Source organism: Cupressus sempervirens, chromosome 10 (genome assembly GCF_028749045.1).
Source record: "Cupressus sempervirens isolate cs-2001-9-10 chromosome 10, ASM2874904v1, whole genome shotgun sequence".
Classification (NCBI taxonomy): domain Eukaryota; kingdom Viridiplantae; phylum Streptophyta; class Pinopsida; order Cupressales; family Cupressaceae; genus Cupressus; species Cupressus sempervirens.
In genome coordinates this window covers 570,074,014-570,093,088 of record NC_143127.1, presented here as the reverse complement: position 1 = coordinate 570,093,088, position 19,075 = coordinate 570,074,014, and the positions used below count along the sequence as shown (strand labels likewise).

The window sequence follows — 19,075 nt, the reverse complement described above, 5'->3', positions numbered from 1 at the left end:
CACAATCTGAAACCAATTCCATTTGAGGTCTTTGGAGGAGGAAGCAATGCAATAACATATCTAGCCTTACAGGCCAACGAGATCCCAGCCGCCATTAAAGAGGGTAAAGCAACCTCAATACCCGCAGGGGAGCTAGAAAACTAGAATATAGGTATATTGTAACTCTAATTTTAAACTAAAAGAGGAGTAAAAATTTTATTGAATATCCAAGAGAACAGAACAATAGAGGAAACAAAGAGTACTAAAGAGCTTTATCTTGGTCAACAAGTTGAGCCAGCTTATGAGATAAATCAGGGCAAAGCATCCTGTTAGCCAAGCAATTAGCCACACCATTCCACTCCTGAGGGATATGCATAGAAGACACATAATCTAGAGAATTGAATAACTGAGTGATCTGTTGAATAACCAGAGCCTGGATTTGATTACTTTGTGCAAGGATATATTTTTGATGATAGTATTATCAATTAGCTCTCAAAGAAGTGCAAGAGATCTTACCCACCTCAATAATAAGTCAGAGGATGCCCAACTAAATATAGCCGTTAGTAATCTTCTTCCAGAGTTCACCCCTTGATGTTTGTTGAAGTTAAAGTATTTTTTAATAGAAATGTAACATTCATAAAATAAATTTAGTTTTCTAAATATTTTATTTGGAAATACAAAAAAATATTGAATTTTGTTAGGAATTTTTTTTAGACTTTATATTTATGAAGTAAATTTAGTTATCTAATACAACAACATGAATCTTAGGCTGCTTCGAGGGGCTTGGGCTTTGTTTTGTGGAGGGGGCTAAGGTTGTTTTTGAAATCTACTCTTATAAAATAGGAGCTCCAACTTTTTGGCCCCTTAATTTGAGTGGGTGAAAATAGGTTAGGACTAGTGGAAATAGCCCCATTGGTTAGAAAAGAAATTTGCCACTTGTCAAAATCTACTATTCATTTTTCCGCCAAAACGATATAATTGCACCAAACAAATTTATGAAGAAATTAAAATGGCTATATTTTTAAGGAAGTGGGTTCCAGCCTCATTTTGGCAAAAAGTTAAGAACTGAAGAGTATTCATTTGCTAAATTTGTATAAAGCACAATCTCCACCTTTTTTTTTTTTTTTTTTTTTTTCAATATAAGAACATTGCACTCAAGAGGATACTATCCCTAATATGTTTATTAAGAAATTTTCAACTTGACAAAATAATAAAAAATCCATTGAACATTAATATCTATTTTAATATTTAAATTTTACACTCCTTATTGCCTTAACGACATTCCTCTGTGAATTCCCACCAATACTCTGCAACTGCCTCTCCAATTTCTAGTGTATTTTAATACTCCTCCACCCATTCATTTCTTCCTTCTCTTTGACTTGCACATTAGTTCTTGTTTCCATCGAATTCCACAATTCTTTTCTATTTGCACAACAAATTAATTTTGAGAATATTTTCTTCTCATTCATCCTGGATCTTGTTCTCCATTTCTCCTATATAACAGACTTATGATTATCTTCTTAATTCCCATACTTACTTCTCTTGAATCACTTCCTCTTATTTCTTTACCCAACAAAGCAAATTAATATCAAGACTATTGTCTTTCTGTTGTTCATCCTTAAACTCTGTTTACTATTTCTCGTCCATAGCAAACTTTTCAGAGTCTTCTTAATTTCCATGCGAAAAACTCTCTTCTTCCCTTGGGCCACTCCCTCTTGTCAGCAAAAGTCTTGCCCCACTCATATGCTGACACCTTCATTACTACGATTTTTATATTCTTTAATCTTCCACTAAAGTTGATCTTCCTCTGAAAAAATGTTAAAATATATACGCCTCTTTTGTCTTCTCCTTGATACTCTCTGTCTTTTAATTTGCAATTTTAAAAGCTTTTTTATGTTCTTATCAAAAGGAGCAAGTACAAGTACATGATGATTAAGTAATGAATGACTCCATCCCAAGCTTGCATTGTATAGGCATGTGGTAAGAGAATCATAAGTAAAGATGAAACTCATTAGAATATTCTTAACCATTCTAATCTTTATTTAATACCCAAGCAATTATACATACTGCATATTATTCTTCCTCAATACCCAAGCAAATATACATACTGCATATTATTCTTCCTCAAACCAATTTGACTTGAAGCATATATCCTCAAATTGAATATCTACTTAGTAAACCACAACTCCCTCCATAGAGCATACACATAAGACACATTCCTAACGTCAGATTGGGAAATAGTAAATATTTTAACATTCAAAATATACATCACATAGGTCATGCTTTTTCCTCGTCACCTTCCCAACTATCTTTAACTTTGGGTCCATTGGGTCCCTTCTCACCATAAAGTTCTTCAGGAATTACTTCCTTGAGGAGATCCTCTACAGAATGTCTCAGTATAGAAGGCAGCTTCTTCAATGCTTTGTCGAGCTCAGCTGTTGTATCATAAACAATCGTAGGTCCCCAATCCCTCATATATTGCAGCCATGGAGGCTCTTGCAGAGGCTGAGACTGAACGCAATGTGCTGAAATAATTTCAAATTTCATACTTGTGTCTATAAAGAACTCGCTTTTCTCTGCGTCATTCCTTAGACCAACTTGAAGCTCTGAATCCCCTTCAAGGAAGTCCCCTTCTTTAGGATAATTTGCATGGCCATACTTGCTAGAATAGATGACAGCTCTATGAGTACCTCCTTCAATGTATTCCAGCTCTGAGGTGTCCAACCATTGCCCACTGTCATGCTGTGAGAGATAAACTCTCCATAACTTGCCTGTGAGGTTATTGATCCTAAGAGTAAAATGTTCCCAATCACCCACATGCTCCCCTATTTTACCCAGACCTATGTTCAGCAACTGCACCTTGAGAGACCTAGGACCATTGAAAGGATAAAACAACCACATTGCTATGTCACTACATATCCCTCCCAACATGGGCTTAATGTGCACATAGGCCTCAGCACTCTGTAGATCCCCCTGTTTCACCCTTGAAGCAGCTGTACCATCCCTTGGCAAATCCAACCAGTATCTGCCATCGTTTGGTTCACCTCCCTGAGGAAGATTTGTGCCATTTTCCTCAATGGGTTGGGGAAGATCTGAATCCTTGGAGTACAAGAGTGCTCCATTCTGGAAAAACCAGTTGACTGATGAAGGCATGTACTTTTCATCTGGATGGAAGAAGACAGTAGGCCCATACTTGTGCACCAATTCATTGATTTGCTCCACATTTGGCATGGCACTGAACTCTTCAAGATTAGCGTTCTTGAGGCAGGCAATAGGTAGAGGATCATTAGGGGTCAATGTCATACCACCAGTTTGGCAGTAGAATGCACCCACATAGGCCCCTGTAGCTTTTGTCCCTCTAACTTTAGGCCTTACATTCCAAGCACTGAACGATGTGTTGCTCCAAATGGGTTCCTCTATTTGGCAGATGTCTGTAAGGTCAGAGCGAACACACATCACCAAGTCTTTTGTGGTGGGCTTTGTGGGAGTGTTTGTGACAACACACCCAAGAGCCTTGTATCCCTCTGGGGCTTCAGGAAACCAAAAATAAGCTGGCCCTTCATTGCTACTCCAAACCAAATTGTAGTCCGAAGGCTCTTCCAATGGTGGAACTGCTGATATGATCCCTCTACTTCTATCTTTTGTAGAACTAACTAGCAGGAATGGTGAGTTAAGGGGCTGCTGAGCATTAGGACAGGCATAGTGGCCAACGATGAAAAAGCCCTCTGGAATTTGCAGGGGCTTGTAAAAGGCCGCTCCTTTGTTATCGGGGGTGCTCCATACTTTCTCCATGGAAGACACTTGGACCGCTTCAAGTTCTCCAAACAAGACCTTCCCTGCTCCAAAGCCTTCCATTTTTTCTTTTGTGTGTGTTTGTGAAGAAGAAAGCAACTTAAAACTACTAGTAAAGGTGTACAAATATAGCTGCTTGGAAATGTTGACAGAGTTTCTTCTATGAATATTCTGGGTATCGATTTCACTAAAGTAGTTTGGATATTATTTCAGCCTTGTTCCTTACATCACTATGACTCTGATCATTTCAGATTTCAGTAGATGGTAGAATGGTAGATGATCGAATAAAAGAATATACCATCAACCTTATCAAATTATATTCAATCAGTCACATTATAACTATCATACTTCATCATATCTAAGCAAAATGATCAAAATGTATTCGAAAGCCTGGTGCTGAAGGTGTAATAAAGTGATTGAGGGAGAGCTTGAGAGGAACGATCCCTTGTTTGAGATTGGTGAGTGGGGATTGGTCGTTTAGTGTTGAAGAAGATTTCGGAAAATTTAACTTTTGTCCACTGTAAGTGGATGAATTTTCCGAACTGCGGTTTGAAAGAATCATTTATATCCCATGGCTTGTATGTCACTGCAAGTTTTCGCCTTTCGAAAATCCGAGAAAGCAACTGGTAACCAATCTTGCCCAGCATTTTGAATGATTATATATGAACTGTTCACTTATTTATTTATTTTTATCAAACGTCTATTCATTATTTTGTAATTTTAAAATGGTCAGAATAATACTATGTGGTAAAGAGATAAGGCATGTTTCCACTATAGTTATTAAGTTAGTAAAATATATAATTTTATAGATTATCAAGTTCTAAGAAGTTTTAATAAATATTTAAGGAGGTGAAATGTGGGGAATGTAATGAAACGTTTGATTTTTAAACAAATAGAAATGATCTTAAACTGTGTAAAAGGAATATCCAAGCTATCTTAAACAATGACCAAATATTTCAAGAGATTTCATTGATAATCATTTCATGTGACTAGGAAATAATATTGTATATATATAATCTTAAACTTTCACTTATCTTGAGCTCTATATCTTTGTCTCTGTCTTACACATCTATCTAAAATTATATGTGGGAAGCCTATCCTTTCACTAAGTATTAATTTTAAGTGTGACAAGCTTTGTCATAGCAATTATAGTGGGTTACATTATGTTCATGTTGAACAAGATGATTTAAATTCTAAATATGGAGACGAGAGAGTTTTACTTTGAAAAAATTCCATTCTTCTAAGCATGTGTATTAGTAATAGTTGGTCATATGACAAAGTGTACATGGCAATGGGTTGGGGTACTAATATTTTGAAATTTAGATCTATTTATGTTATCAAGACTTTAACACACTATCTAACATTAACTTTCTTTGCCAAGGCCTCGTCCTTGAACACAACATGATATGAATAAGAATAATGATAATAGAACAAAGATATTGATTCTAGTTTACATGTCTAGAAATTGAAGCTAACATTCCTATTTATTCGAGTCGATTAGCATTGTGATGCATGAGCATCCTTGGGAGTAGAAATAATCACATATCACACAAAACTATTTTCTTTTTCTTTATAATTTTACATGTTTTCAACAACATTCTAGTCTCATGTCACCATTGGCTTATTTCACCTCATAGCTAGTAGCACTTATTTTAGATTGAGCCTTAGACATTGCATCCAAATTTGAGGGGGTTTTAATCACATACTATGTATAATTTAGTATTTGACTCACTAACAAGCAAAACAAAATATCATTTTGTTTCATCATTTGACCTATGCCACCTTGCTAAAGTATGCAAAAATCTTTTGATATGAACCCATTAAGAATCATTTATTTATTATGGGACAATTGTTTGTTCCAACTCTCATGCTAAACCACTTAGTATGCATCATATATGAACATGTCTTCATAAGCTGATATTTTATGGCTTATTGAGATCACATTGAAGGCTATGAAATCTTATATAAAAATTCTTTATGATCATATAGATCTAGTTATATCTACTTAGATAATTATTTTTAGGACTTTAGCTCAACATTTCATTACCTATTCATAATGGTAGCGGAAGTCTTGGGGAGATCTTTTACTGCTCTAGCTAGATCGGGCGCTATTAAAGGGATCAAGATGACCACTTCCTTATCCCTTGAGGTTACCCAACAATTTGTGGAAGATACCTTTCTTTTGGCCGCTCCTTGTGGTGGAATCTAGGAATTGGAGAAAGGTGTGCTGAACTAATATGCTTCAATTTTTTGGCCAATAGATTAAATATGATTAGAGCAAAATGTGTTTTTTGATACCCACCTCGATTTGCAACAAAGAATAACTTTTGTGATTGGGTGTCAATCTATTGGTCTTCCTAATAAATACCTTGGCCTCCCCCTCACTGTAAAGGAAGTCTCTACCCAAATTTTGGAATATTATCCTTGAGAGAATGCAAAAAAAATTTTGTTGGATAGAAGGGGAATCTTTTATGTAGTGTGGGTAAACTTCAATTGCTTTATGTCTCTCTTTAGGGAGTCCCTGTTTATTTCCTTTCATTATTCAAAATCTTCCGAGGTATGGCTGAGAATCTTGAGAAAATATAGAGGAATTTCCTTTGGACTGATTCTAAGAAAAAAAAAGAAGGATTAGCTTGGTAAACTGAGACACGGTGTGTATGCCTAAGGACAAAGGAGATTTGAGAATGAGAAGAATCACTAACTTGAATAGAGCTCCTATTACTAAAATTGGATGACACCTTGCTGCGAATTCCATTGGTTGGAGAGATATTATGAGAGAGAACTATCTTAATAACTCACCTTTTGTGTACTATTTAAATGAAAATGACTGCCCCCAGGCTTTAAAATTTGGAATAATTTGATTAAGAATAAAAATATTCTCTTGGAGGGGCTAAGATGGGTGGTGGGAAGAGGGAACAAAGTAAGATTCTAGGAAGACAATTGGCTTGGGGAGAAGCCATTAATAATTAGTGAAAAATTTCAATTCATAGATATCCTGAAATTACACTTTGGGGAGAAGTCAGTGATTTTTTTGCCCCAAGAAGAAAGTGGAGGAAGCTTATTGATGGCAGAATACCCCATAACTTGGAATTGCTTATTGTGGAACTGGAAAGTATCTTTGAGGAGCACCATATCTCGCAACTCCCTGAAGAAGACAACTTTCTGGTAAATTCACAGTCAAATCTGCATACCTTCTTTCTAAGTGGGATTTAACCCCCTAGTGGTGGAAGAATGTTTGGAATGACTAGATGATCCCCAAAATAAATTTCTTTTGGTGGACTGCCTTGCATGGAAGATACTATTAACAACTTAAGAAAATAGGTTTTCAAATTCCAAATAGATGCTATCTATGTAAGGAATAGGAAGAGGATATTAATCACATTTTCTCTTGTCTGTTTGCTAGAGAAGTTTGGGTGTTGGTCCTCGAGAAATTCTCCCTTTCATGGTTTTTTTTGAATGACTTACAACAATTCATTCTAAAGTGGTATTTTCCTTTCTTCCACCCTATGATCAGATTACTCTGGAAAATGACCCCACTCCATATCTGTTGGGGAATTTGGAAAGAGAGGACCAATCTGGGTTTTAGGGAGGAGGCTTGCCCAACTGATTTTGTGCCCTCTATTATATATAACCTTTTGAAGGAGAATTTAGTTCATTGCAAGTGGAAAACTTCCCCTAACCCCCCTTTTTATTGGCAACAAGAAAAATGCTTTAACTTGGAACCTCCTGAAAGCCTTTATGGTTTTTGACAACTCTAAATCTTTAATGCAATTAAACACTAAATGTGTTCCCCCCCTCCCCCCTCCCTATGTTGAAACTTAATTTTGATGGTCCTACGAGAGGTGGTTGTGCTACTTATGTCTTATGCTAGGAACTTTGGCCATGTATCTACTAATATGGCTAAAGCCTTAGCGTCGTTTTGGGGTTTGAAGTTGGTTGTTAATATGGGATGGAAGCACATCTATACTGAGGGTGATTCTAAAATAATTGTGAAGATGGTTAAGGAAAATATAGAGCCATGTTGGTCAATTCCTAGTATTCTTGGTGACATATGGATGCTCTTGGCTGGCTTGGACAGATACATAATACAACAAATTTAGATAGAGGGAAATGTTGTGGCAGATTTGTTTGCTAGCTTGGGATTGCAATTGCAGGGAGTTCAATGTTGGAGATAAATGGCCTCTCTACTAGCGCATACCCAATCTCTTATTGAAGGAGAACAAATTCCTATACATGGAAAATAATGATTCACTTTTTCAGCTGGAAGTCCCATTGGAGTTCAAAGGCGGTGATAAATAATAATTGTGGTGCCTTTGCTATTTCAAATTTGAATTTAAGTGCCATCATGAAAAGGGGGGGTCACATGACAAATGGTAAAGTGGCTTTTTTAAATATATATGGTGCCATAATTAATCAATCCATAAGGAATAATTATGTATATGGTCTCCAACAAATATGTTAGAGTTAGAAGGAGTTTGTAAATTATTTTTTTCCTACCCAACTTTTGGCACAGATTGATATTCACAATATTTGGAGAACAATAAGAATGATAATTGAGTATGATAAGGGTCATTCGCACGTATCACCAAGTTGGCATTTGGGAAAATAATTTATTACCATTTCGAGTAACAATTACGACCACTACAAAGCTTTCTTAAAAATAGTAAGGGCTCTTGGAGTGAATATTTTCTTGTTTCTATCAACATGGAGTACTCGAGAGATTCTGATCAAGAAATTGAGATGGGTGGTGACATGGTGTAGGTGGAGCCTCCAAAAATTGAGGACTACATGCAGGAAAATCCTTGCGCATGGATGATAATTAAGAAAGGTGCCCTATTCTCATTTATGGAGGTGATGGAAGGGCGTAATGAAAATTGCTCGACTCAGTTTGTTAACTCTTGGAATGACATAAAAGTTACAATAAATGGCATTACTTTCCAAGTCAATGAGGAGATTATCCATGGGTACTGGTTTATCCTTGGAGGTCAGAAAATGGTAGAAGGTGACCAAGGTCTTTGATGACACCAATCTCAACAATTTTTAAAAAAGAATGAAGCCCCGATCAAGCAAAATGGTGGGTTTAATCAGGAGGAGCTAGTAGAGACATATGATGAGGTATGCCTCTTGATAATAAAGTATCTTACTCTTGAGGGTAGATTCAAACTTTGTCATTACTACCACTTGCCCTTAATCACTTTAGGAAAAATGATGAAATCTCTACCCCTTTCTTCCTATTGCATGATTTTGAGGCTATGGTGATGGATGTTAGGGATAAGAAGAAGAAAGGGAAAAAAATTGTGATTTTATACCAGGGGCTCATTTGTCACCTTTATAACTTTCATCTTGCCTTGTGCCCTCCCCATTATATTGCCATACATGATGCCCAGGGCCCGCCTAATCCTCTGATTCTTGTGGGTGGAAATTGTTCTGCGATCCCCACTCCTTAGTCATCACCACCATCCACTCCCTTTGGGACCTCTAAAAAATAGAAAAAATAAAAAAAGGGCTGAGGACAATGTTAAGAAACCTAAAATTGAAGCCCCTGTGAATGTTGAGTTGGAGGAGTCCGATGATGATAATGAGGGTGGATGCCAGAGGTTTGATAGACTGGCAAAAACCAAGGTGATGTGGAAGTAGGTGGCGAATAGGAGAATGGAAACAGATGAAGAAGAGTCGAGGTCGGGGGGAGTCAAGAGAAAAACAAACCCAAGAGGAAGGAGTAAATATTTAGGGAAAAATATGTTGAAGAGGATGGGGTGGAAGAGGAAACCTTAGATTCAGATGTGGATGAAGAGAAGAAGGAGCCCATCTTGGACTCCACCCATGTGTCTACTAGCTTTACTATCAACAGCGTGGACTTCACTTACCCCCTCGTTGCCCTCACAATAAATGATACCTCCCCTATGACTGCTACCTCCCCGATGGATGCCATGAAAAAAATGGAATTCTACTACTTTGCGGGTCAATGATTTTGATAAGCCTAAAGGCAAGTGTGCTGATTGCCAAGGTTTGAAGAATACCATGGAGGAATCCATAAATGATATCAACTCTTGCAGGTCAATTTTGCCTTCTTAGACAAGAGCTTCATAAACAATTTTTTTTTTGTAAAGGTTATGCATGCAACAACTATTAGGCTGCAAGGAGGGTGTAGATTCCAACAAACTTTATGAATTTCTGGTAGATGATTGGACAAGGATCCTCATGTTGAGGCCAGGGAAGGATATGACAAAAAACTAGTTCTTCTTTTTACTGTGCTTTGTTTATAGTTTTGGGGATACCTTGCCCTGAATATTCTGGATTGACATTGCATGGCCCTTTATGGTTTAAAAAACTTTGATCTTAGCTTTAGGATTACTTTCATTAGTATGGTTTTTATGATGGATACTACTATGAACAATATTCGTGTTATGTTAGATAAGTACTTTAATTGGCTTTCTAGATTCTGTGAGGATGGGTTTTTGATATTATATGTGGGGGTTGTGAATTAGCTAGTCTTTTGTCACTGGTTGTCTGGTGTTAATGGGTCTCCCATTGTTTTGCTCTTTAAGGGCCAACCCCCTATTTTTGGCTGCTTTAATATCAAAACATTTCATTACTCAATGTCATTTAATTTTACAATTCACACATAATTGTCCCTATTTATAATTAGATATAGAAGACATAACATGCTGGATTCCCATTGTAGTAAGTTGTAATTCATTCATAATTATAAATTAATAAGAGATTCAATATAATTTTATTGGTTAATTAAAATTTTACTATACAATTTCTTATTGGTTGTATAATTAGAAAATTGTTCATTTGATCCTTCATATTTACTATTGCACCAACCAGTATTAAGATATAAGATTAGTATCTTACATATTTTCCTTAGTAAATATGTAAAGGTCTTTATTAAACAAAGAAGAAATTATTAGGGTGTTTAAAGGATTAGTTATGGATACATTGCAAATCTGGCGACGTGTACATCAAATCTTAAAAAGAGATGCCTCCGCAAAGAGTTCAAGGTATTGGTAGTATTGTTGAGAGAATATTATAGACGTACAACACCACCTTTCCAACAAAGGATTATGCTTTTTCCTCTTCATCACCTTCCCAATTTTCTTTAGCTTTGGGTCCACTAGGTCCCTTCTCACCATAAAGTTCTTCAGGCAATTCTTTATTGAGGATATCCTCGACAGAATGTCTCAGTTTAGAGGGCAGGAACTTCAATGCTCTGTCTAGCTCAGCTCTTGTATCATATACAACAGTGGGTCCCCAATCCCTCATATATTGCAGCCATGGAGGCTCTTGCAGAGATTGAGGTTGAATGTATTCTGCTGACATGATCTCAAATTTCATACTTGTGTCTAAAAAATACTTGCTTCTCTTTGCATCATTCCTCAGACCAATTTGAAGCTTTGTATTCCCTTGAAGGAAGTCCCCTTCGTTAGGATAACTTGCATGGCCATCCTTGCTAGAATAGATGACTGCTCTATCTCTACTTCCTTCAATGTACTCCACCTCTGAAGTCTCCAACCATTGCCCACTGCTGTGCTGTGACAGATAAACTCTCCATAACTTGCCTGTGAGATTATTGATCCTAAGAGTAAAATGCTCCCAATCGCCCACATGCTCCCCTATTCTACCCAGACTTATGTTATGAAAAACCGGTACCTTGAGGGTCCTAGGACCATTGAATGGATAAAATACCCACATTGCTATGTCACTACATGTGCCTCCCATCATGGGCTTAATGTGCACATAGGCCTCAGCACTCTGCAGATCCCCCTGTTTTACCCTTGAAGAAGCTCCACCATCCCTTGGCAAATCCAGCCAGTTTCTCCCATCATTTGGGTCACCTCCCTGAGGAAGATTTGATCCATTTGCCTCTATGGGTTGAGGGAGATTTGAGTCTTTGGTGTACAAGAGTGCCCCATTTTCAAAAAACCAATTGACTGATGAAGGCATGTACTTTTCATCTGGATGGAAGAAGACAGTAGGTCCATACTTGTGCACCAATTCATTGATTTGCTCCACATTTGGCATGGCACTGAACTCTTCAAGATTATAATTCTTGAGGCAGGCAATAGGTAGAGGATCATTAGGGGTCAATGCCATTCCACCAGTTTGGCAGTAGAATGCACCCACATAGGCCCCTGCAGCTTGTGTCCCTCTAACTTTAGGCCTTACATTCCAAGCACTGAATGATGTGTTGCTCCAAATGGGTTCCTCTATTTGGCAGATGTCTGTAAGGTCAGAGCGAACACACATCACCAAGTCCTTTGAGGTGGGCTTTGTAGGAGTGTTCGTGACAACACACCCAAGAGCCTTGTATCCCTCCGGGGCTTCAGGAACCCAAAAAGAAGCTTGCCCTTCGTTGCTACTCCAAACCAAATTGTAGTCTGAAGGCTCTTCCAGTGGTGGACCTGCTGATATGATCCCCTCACTTCTATCTTTTGTAGTACTAACTAGAAGGAATGGTGAGTTAAGGGGCTGCTGAGCATTAGGACAGCCATAATGGCCAAGGATGAAAAAGCCCTCTGGTATTTGCAGGGGCTTGTAAAAGGTGGCTCCTTTGTTATCAGGGGAGCTCCATACTTTCTCCAAGGCAGACCCTTGGACTGCTTCGATTTCCCCAAACCAGATCTTTCCTCCTCCAAAACCTTCCATTTATTTTCTTCCTGTGAAGACGAAAACATGTTATGAGTAGTAGGAAAGGTGTATAAATATAGCTGCTTGAAAGTCTTGACATGGAGTTTCTTCTACGAATATCCTGGTTTCCTTCCATGAAAAAGTATGAATTAGCGTGCACATAACTCCTCACCATACGTCAAAGTTTGGGCTTGGTAGATTCTTTTTTTTTCTCTGCGTCAGCTTCTCAGAGTTGGACCTTGTATTGAGTATCATTGCAATTGCTCTAGTTTTCATCAATAAGAGTTTTTTTTCCTATAAATGGGGTGTAATCATTTTCATGAAGGATTTTACAGCACGTATGAAGCCGTTTTGCTATTAAATATGGGAGTAGACGTTTATGAACTGAGAGATTTTTATTAGAGTCCTTTGTCATATGAATCTAATCTTGGGCTTGAAGAACTAAGAAGTGTCTATGTCATTGGAGTAGTCAGCCATATGATCTCAATCTCATCTACTATTTCAAATTTGGCAGATGACATACTTAAAAGATATACCATCATCTTCACAAGTTCTATTCAATCTTTTAAATTACAACTCTTTCATTTCGTTACTTATTTAAGTATTATATCTAACGATATTTAAATAAAATTATCAAATACATCTAAAACATATTTGAAAGTCTGGTGATGAGGGTATTTTGAAATGAATAAGGGATAGCTTGAAAGAAACGGCGACTTGTTTAAGATTGGTGTGTATAACAATTCATTTTCATTCCAAAAACAAGCAACCGTTATAAACTTAGTATTGGAGGAGAGTTTGGAAAATTCAGTTTTGTTCAATGTGACAGGTTGGGCTCCGAGTGGAGACTGCGGTTTGAAAGAATCATTTATATCCCATGGCTTGTATGTTACTGCAAGTTTTCGTGTTTTAAATATTCGGGAAAGAAACTGGCAACAAATCTTGTTGAGCATTTTGAATGATTACACGATATTGGATAAACTGTCCTATTATTTATTTAATGAGAAGTGTTATAAAATTGATATAAAAATAAGATTAGAAATAGTGTATATATATATATATATATATATATATATGCATATTCCTATTCATATATGGATATATACACATACACATATACATTAATATATAATGTAGTAGATTCTTGTATATATACATATAACATATAAACATATATTATTAGATGGTGATGTTAAAATGTCTCACAAACATGTTTTGAGAGTTTGTTTATCTTTATGGATCGCAAAAAAAACAAAAACCTATACTTGACTTGGAGTTGATATTAAAAAACGTGATCATCATATTTTATGTCTTATGAGAGGTCTTTTCTCTAGCTAAACGATAGAAGTTGGGCTCTTTAGAGAGAAAGTACAACATGCCATTTTAGTTTGACGGATTATTGAGTTTATCAAGTTTTATGTAAATACCTAAAGAGGTACAATTAGAATGTAGGTGTAGGAAATAAATTTAATATGTATGTGTATTAAATGTGTGGGTTGTGATGAAATGTTTATTTAAAAAAAAAAAAATGATCTAAAACTATATAAAAGGAACATTGAACTAGGTTAAGTAGTGTATGGTGTACCATAAAGTTGTAATGATTGTTCTTTAGATTAAGGTATAACTTAGTTCAACAATGAGCACATATTTGAGGAAAGAGACCATTGGAGATCAATTCATGTGGGTAATTGTGTGTGTGTGTGTGTGTGTGTGTGTGTGTGTGTGTGTGTGAGAGAGAGAGAGAGAGAGAGAGAGAGAGAGAGAGAGAGAGAGAGAGATTCATTTATTAAAATTTCTATTTTTTGTTTTCTAATTTTATCAAGTAGAACTCTCTATTTACAATGGGCCTACAACATTGCATCCAAATTTTAGGGGATTTTAATATATAAAAAATGTATATTTAATACTAGACTCACTAACAAAAACAAAGCAAAATATCATTTAGTTTAATCATTTGATGCTTGTGGCACCTTCCTAAAGCATACGTCAACATGCTTCATCTAATACCCCTCTAACCCTAACATGCGACTTAAAGAAAATTAGGAAGTAATGTAGGGCCCTGGTGATGTTTGAGACACTCTAGATAGTTTTAAATCAAGGCAATTTATTGTTAACTCATATTTATATGTTTCCAATTCATACATCTTTATTGTTTAGAAGATAGTATTTTGATCAATTAAAGTTTACATTCTTTTTGATAAAATTATTTTAAATAACTATTACATTTATTTGAATAGAATTTGAGCTAACCCTACTAACCCATTGTACCTTATCTATGTGTGTGTGTGTGTGTGTGTGTGTGCTTATTCTGTCCAACATGTCTTCTGCATGAGGGGATCAGTTGTAGTCACCTTGGGAGATCTACACGATGCCACACTCCTTCCTTGCATGTCATTGTTTGTATATATATGTATATGTATTGTATTTTGTTGGTGAGTGATGTAGGTGTGTGTAGTTACTAGGCATAGACTCGACTTGGCTACATAGGTATAAGTGTGCCTCAAAATCCTCAAACTAGTTTGGTTAAAAGGGAGATGGAACCATAATCCATATAGGAACTCTAAGCCTAGAATTACCAATTAGGGAGTTATCTACCTTTTTGGGGACTTTTGGGATTTTTCCTTTTATTTGATATTGTGATACTTGATTTCGCAATGGTGGTTTATATATGGATGTGACCTTAAGTTTTTGATTAAGTAAAATAGGTTTTAATGGGTGCCTAAAACCCATTAGTTTACAAAAGAAATAAACATTGAGTCCTAAACCAAAACAAAAAACAAAGAAACAACAAGCCAAAGAAGGCCAAGAAAGCCATACAAAAAGGGACAACCTTTAAAAGAGTAGGTGAGCAACAAGTTTTAAAAGGACTCAAAAAGTTATACAATATCAACCATTAAGATTTTCATTTCAGTACCATCTTTTGAGAATGTAAAGACATATCAAGCGAAGGTTTGGAGGACTTCACTTTTTTTTTCCTTTTACTGATGTCCATCCATCCTCCACCTTCCCAATAGCCTTCTGCCAATTAGGGCATTGAACCCCACAACCAACCCACACCACACTCAATGCAGGAGATAAAACAGTTGAAACAACACCAACACCCATGTACTGGACAACAATAGAAGAAGGGACAACAACGACATTTTGAAACAGAGTTGCTAGAGGGACAACATTCGAATCAACAATTTCAACAGCAGATGAAGGGACACCTACAACATTCTTGGTCACCGCCATAGGGACAACATTTGAGTCATCAGAGACAACAACAAAATCCTCCACCAAAGAAAGAACATTCTGAGAAGAGCTATCCAAACCATCCACAACTGTGGATACTTTCTAAACCATGTAGTGATCATTGAAACCCCTAGCCACCAAGAAGATGATTTCTTCATTCTAACCTTATCCAAGGAGCATTGCATAGTGAGATGGCTAGTCTCATGTCATAGGGACAAAATTTGAGTCATTAGAGACAACAAAAAAATCCTCCACCAAAGAAAGAACATTCTGAGAAGAGCTATCCAAACCATCCACAACTGTGGATACTTTTTGATGCATGTAGTGATCATTGAAACCCCTAACCACCAAGAAGGTGATTTCTTCGATCTAACCTTATCAAAGGAACATCGTATAGCGAGATGGCTGGTCTTATGGCATTTCCTACATCTGAAGGGAATACTCTCAAAATCAAGAAGCTGAATCCAAGAACCATTTGGAGAGGCCAACTTAATCATTTCAAGGAGCCCCTTGGAGACATCAATATCCACAAGAATGTGAGCATACATCATCCTATACACAGTGGAAGATGTTGAATCAACCAACAAGAAGTCCCCAAGGGCCTCCCCCACAACCTCAACAATGGAATCCAACCAAAAGTGAAGGGGAAGATTCGACAACCTTACCAAAAGAGGAATTTTATTAAAGGATTCAGACGTCGAGTCAAAATCCTTATACCAAGGTTTGGCCATCAAGGGAACCTCCTCCCAAGAGAGACCACGACATATGATGGAATTTCTATCTTCAACATTAGCAAATTTCACAATAAAAAAGCCCCTTTCCACAAGGTAATTTATCTAAACTAAATCCAAAATGATAGGCTCCCAATATTTGGAAATCCACGCATGCAGATCCGATAGAGAGGGCCAAAATCCCCTAAAACAAAAAAAAAAAAAAACATTTGAGGAAGAGTAGTCCTCCACATATGTAGAAATTTCATCAACAATTTATGAATCTAGATGAAGCACAAGCGGGTTACTTACAGAAATAGGCATAGTCGAATGAAGCCTCGACTTCACAACAAGACCCCCAATACCTACCTCAAAGGTAGTCACATGAACATAAGAGATAGGAGATCTCCCCATACCAACCCGAGACTAATAAGTTGGGGAACAGTGAGCCTCAACAATGATGAAACAAGCTACAACAGAGGTATGGAGAGCATCCACCGCCATAGCCGAAGAGCAAAAATCATCCCCATCATCTTCCAGAGAAAAATGGAAAAGAGAAATTGAAGATTGAAACCTAGCAACAATAGTATGGGTAGGAGTAGAAGCGGATGTAGGAATGAGAGACATTGTAGATGTGACCTTAAGTTGATACTTGGGTACATTGATATTTTGCATATGATTTATATGCTCTTGATTTCATGATGTTGGTATGTGTTAGTTAGGTCTATTTATCTGAGTGTATATGGGTGCACACATAGATGCATGAGTAAATATACATTTACTATTATTTTCATGAGTGAATTTAACTGAGATATAATACAAGTCTTAGTTTAATTTTGTGGTTTTTTGAATAAGTAAAGTAAAATAAAATAGAAAAATAATCATAGGAATTGAAAGAAAAGAAAAGACAATAAAATAAAAGAGGAACACACTATAACCCTTTTGGAGACTTGAACACTTGACCCGCTTAACTACCAAACCAACTATCTACCATCTCACTTATTATACTCTTCAAGGACCATGATAAAAGGAATAACTTATAAGTTGTAATTGATTAAGATGGATGAGAAAAGAGAAACAATGTAAGATCGCAAGAATTGAACCCCAAACATCATGAATGAAGAGTATATTAACCATTATACCATAAGAATCCTTTGAGAAAACACTTCTTGACAAACCAAGTAACCCAATGATTAGTTAGAATTTGGAATAAAAATAAATAAATAAATTAAAGGTTTGATTTATTTAATCAAATCTTAGGGGATATTGGTTGCAATAAATGCAACCAATGAAACAACATATAGTCCCTTATAAATATGGGGTTTTCCTAGGGACAAAAATATTAAGAAGTATTGGAGTTAAACTATAGAAAAATCAAATGCAAAACTATAATTAAACTATTGAAGAATCCCGTGTAAGGAAGTCCTAGGAAATCTATGAAGGAGGAAGAACTGAACCAACATAGAGGCTAAGGAGACTTGAGGCTCACAAATAGGGACACCACCTACAAGCTTGCACGAGAAATCAAGTAGGCTTAATCCTCTTTATCTTTCACGTTGAAAAATTCCATGAATTAATTTATAGGAAAGAGATGAATGACTATTTGTAGAGAAGAAATTATGGCTTGCTTATGTATCTTGATATCTCAATCTTTAAATTGTATTCCTTGGGTGTATGTGTTTTCATGCCTATGCTTTATCCCCGTGTACTTGAGTTTTGGAATATAATGCCATGAGTTGAATTCCCTTGAGAAGGAATAATAGTAGGGTTTCAGCTTGGCGATTCAGCCCAGGTGATGTTTATGAAACCCTCACGTGTTCAAACCAAATCTAGGAATTCAATTCATAACATCTTTTAGGGTCCGTTTGTTTTGTGGAAGATGATAGGAATTGGCTTTTTCATAACCTAGATTTGAAATTTTTTGCGTTTGTTTCAAAATTGGCAAATTGGAATTAGAATTCACAACTTCCAATTTTGTCACAAAATCAAGTTTTTTGACTTCCTACTAGCAAGTAGGAACTGAAAATCAAAACCTGGTTTTTTTTTTTGAGGAGTGTAAAAACGATAGATTGGACTACTTTTTGAAGTCTGCCTTCAACTCCAAGTTTATGCATAAAAATGTGTCTTCACACAAGTGAAACAAATAGTTCAAGTAAAATCCCAAAAATAGGAATTTAAATTTGCAAAACCTTGATTTCGCAAAACCAAGATTTGTATAAATCCCGATTTCTACAATTCCACGACCCTTGGTCCACTTGGTTCATGGAAGATGACAGGAATTGGCTTTTTCAAAATTCGGATTTGAATTTTTTTGCGTTTGTTTCAAAATTGGAAAAATGGAATTAGAATACCAGACTTCTAATTTTTTCTCAAAACTAGGTTTTTTGACTTCCTACTAGCAATTAGGAATTGAAAATTAAAACCTGGTTATGTGTTTTGAAGAATATAAAAATAATAGATTCAACTACTTTTTGGAGTCTTCCTGCAACTCCAAGCTTACACATAAAAATGTTTCTTCACACTCATCTTTAAAGTGAAACAAATGGTTCAAGTAAGATCCCAAAAATATGAATGAAGATTTGCAAAACCTTGATTTGGCTAAATCAAGATTTATAGAAATCTTGATTTCTATAATTCCACAAACCAAATAGGTCTTAGGTTTTGTTTGGTTTGTGGAAGATGATGGGAATTGGATTTTTCATAATATGGTTTTCAATTTTTTTTTG

The 19,075-nt window shown here is 36.3% G+C and overlaps 2 pseudogenes across 1 annotated transcript; both read right to left on the bottom strand.

Annotated features, from left to right (window-relative positions):
* Positions 1 to 2,063: 2,063 nt before the first annotated feature.
* On the bottom strand, positions 2,064 to 3,834 carry LOC149535161 (hypothetical protein At1g04090 pseudogene; annotated as a pseudogene).
* Positions 3,835 to 10,635: 6,801 nt separating this feature from the next.
* LOC149535160 (hypothetical protein At1g04090 pseudogene) lies at positions 10,636 to 12,813 on the bottom strand (annotated as a pseudogene). Its single transcript, XR_016356889.1, has one exon. The product of XR_016356889.1 is annotated as a hypothetical protein At1g04090 pseudogene (transcript).
* Positions 12,814 to 19,075: the final 6,262 nt, after the last annotated feature.